Genomic DNA, 3,253 nt, shown 5'->3' on the forward strand with positions numbered 1-3,253 from the left:
ATTTTAACATTTTTTCTAAAATACCGGGAAATTATCGCGCCAATTGAGTTTGGATCATATTAGCCTAATTTAGTTATTACTTGGCGTCCTCTGCTCAGTAATGCTTGTTACTGTCTTTTAAGAAATTACATTTTATTGAGTTTGTGCCGTTGGAATCAATACTACAGTTATATGTGTTTAAAATTCTTATCCCTAAATATAAGTTTTTACTTTTTATTCTTTTGAAAGTGTAATTTTGAACAGAACATTATAACTACTCCAAGTGGCCTCTTTCAAAATGGACTACAGGTATGTTGGTTTTCTTAATTTTTAGATTCTAATTAGCATGATTTATTATTCATAGTAAAATATCTAGATAAAGAACATATTTTATTTTAAATAATCTGGATTAATGAATTATTTCAATTAATAGGAAAAATAGTGCATATGAGGTTTTTTATATATATTTGTAAAAAATACCTGTTATGTTTTGTGAAAATATACTTAAACTTTTTTTTTCAAACACATGAATATTTAATTTTTATGCCAGTTTGAGATGCTTCATCATGTATATTACGGTATACTATATAAACTCAAAATGCACTAATTTAGTTTTATTTTCATTGCTAATTATGAGGAAACCATATAATTTACATATTATGCAATTCTTCCAATTAACTTGTGGGACTATGAAAAAGTCAAATATTTAATGGTATATTCTACATTTACCAATAAACATGGCTTGACGTTATCATATAATTATTTACACATTAAAATATTATTCTTTGTCTCATTACTCACCCAAATTTGAAAAACATTCCTACTTTTTATTCTGGTTTATCAATGTAGTTATTTAATTTTGAACTATGATTTGATGTTACTGATTAAGAGTTTATAATTTAATGAATTACAAGATGAAGCAAGTGAAGAATAAGTGAATTTTCAAGACTTTACATTTGTCTTCTAATTAGATTAATTAGAGTAATTAATTTTCTAATTTAAATTTCTACTAAATAAGTATAAACTTTAAAATACATAATTGCTTTGAGTAAGAATGTAATTAGTCTCAATTTTGTACAAAATTCTCCTCTGTTCATCGATAAAGGTATTTATTCTGTTAGTATTTCAAATACTACAATTTCAACATATTCAGCAATAATAGTTTAGAATAGAAAATATATAAAAGATTGAGTATGAATAGTATTTTTTGAAAAATGCTCAGCTGAAAAATTTTCATGATTTGGCTTATCATATTCTATCTCCCAGTCTTTCAATTCAAGAATAAATAGGATTTATCTACCTTTATGCAATTTGAATTGTTTTCTTTCTGCATTGATTTATTATTATTTTTAAACATCATTTGAAAACACTACTCATTAATGGAAGTATGTTTTGAAAATTCTTTTATTGTTTTTACTATTTATAAACCTTTTGGTTATTATTTTGTGGATATGAATTCTGGCTGAAGTAGCCTTATATAACCTTTCTTCCTCTAGTCTTCTTGGTCCTGGAAGACTATGTTCTTCTTTTATACTTATCTTTCCACTTTCTTTGGATGCAATTTATTTTTGAGTGAAAACAAAATCAATTAAATGCCCTAATTTTATAAAACTATAGGTATGGTATTTTTTTTTTTAAGTAGTGACTATTTTTCTCCTTATTATCTGAATATTTAAAATAAAAAAAATCATAGCACTTTTTCTGCATAGAATTGAAAATATTCATTTAAATTCATTTTCAAGAAATTCTAAACAGGGAGTACTTAGGATCACAATTTACTCTCATATTGTTTTTAAAGTCATTTTCAAAAGTATAATTATGAATAGAGTCACTCATGTTAGCACAATTATTCCTAGACTATGTATTTTTCAAAAATAAATTATTAAATAATTATTGAAAAAATATATATGTATATTTATGATTTATTAAGATATGATCAATAGTAAGAGATCATAACGTATTCTTATTGATCACACCCAGTTGTACCTAAGTTCATTAAAATTTTGCTCCTTTGAGCTAGATAATATGTATTAAAACAATCTATTTTAGCTAAAAACTGTATTTTATTGTTTCATTACAAAAATAAATTTTTATTTAAGTATAACCTGATTTTTATTCGTATACATGTGTACAAGAAGCTATGATACAAAATTTATATCTTAGATTAAATAAGCAATCGGCAAATTAGGCGTTTTCATTAAATTTTACTAAAATTAGTTAATGATATCATTTAAGGTTAAACTTAAAAAGGTTTGTTTGAAATCACAATTGCCCACCAGTCCTTGTCAAGCCCCTTAATTCCATTGGGGTTAACAGTTTTATCATAATATCTTCGTCTACATTAAATATTTCTTTGGATAGTTTAAAAACTTTACTATCATATTTGAAGAATTTAATCTGCTATTCAAAGTGATGTTGATCATTGGAAATTACTTTTTTCCGACCTAGTGCACGGTTGGCCCACTGATTTAGCAAAATTGTACCAAAACATATCCTCCCTCTTCAAATGTTGATCTTTTAAAATTGATTACATCTTCCTTTTCATTTATACATTTATTCCTGAGATCCTGGATCAGTTACTGGATGCTGTAATTAAATGAAAACTAAATTAATTAAATTTAAATATAATTATTTATTAAGGAAAACCAAATCAAATTTACAAATATTGTAGTTACAGTTATAAATTATTTCCATTTTTTCTCCCAACTTTGTATTTACACAATTTTTTATTGTTGTAAAAGTTTTCATTCATTATTTAAATTTAATTTTTGTGACACTGAAGTTAAAAAAAATGCTTTTATTAGGGTATATTTTTATTTTGTTTTGTGTAGTTTAGATTAATGACAGTAAAGATAATTTTATGTTTATTGGTTTTCTGATCAACTGATTGCTTTTCCTTTGATTTTATTGCATTCTCTTGTTGCATGTAATGTTTGCTTTAATTTACTCGATTCAGTAATTTAACATGTTTGACCGATTTACATTTGTTTAATTTTAGCCATTCACTCTTCACTGAAGTATAAATGGATAAACACTTGACTGAATCCAAATTTCGTTTTACATGTTTTATTTATTTACCTAAAATTATGAACTCAATTATTGTTTCACCTTTTCATGATTTTTTAATTAATGAGGATGAAAGTTATTTAAATAAACAGAAATGTAAAAAATGATATTAGCCTTGTCAACCTCATTTGAATCTAATGTTTTAATATAACTTAAAAACTCAGAAGTGGCAAGGTTATTAATGATTGGGATGTATTAAAGGTTCAAA

This window comes from Halyomorpha halys, unplaced genomic scaffold (assembly GCF_000696795.3).
Source record: "Halyomorpha halys isolate HHAL.00 unplaced genomic scaffold, Hhal_1.1 Scaffold1282.1, whole genome shotgun sequence".
Classification (NCBI taxonomy): domain Eukaryota; kingdom Metazoa; phylum Arthropoda; class Insecta; order Hemiptera; family Pentatomidae; genus Halyomorpha; species Halyomorpha halys.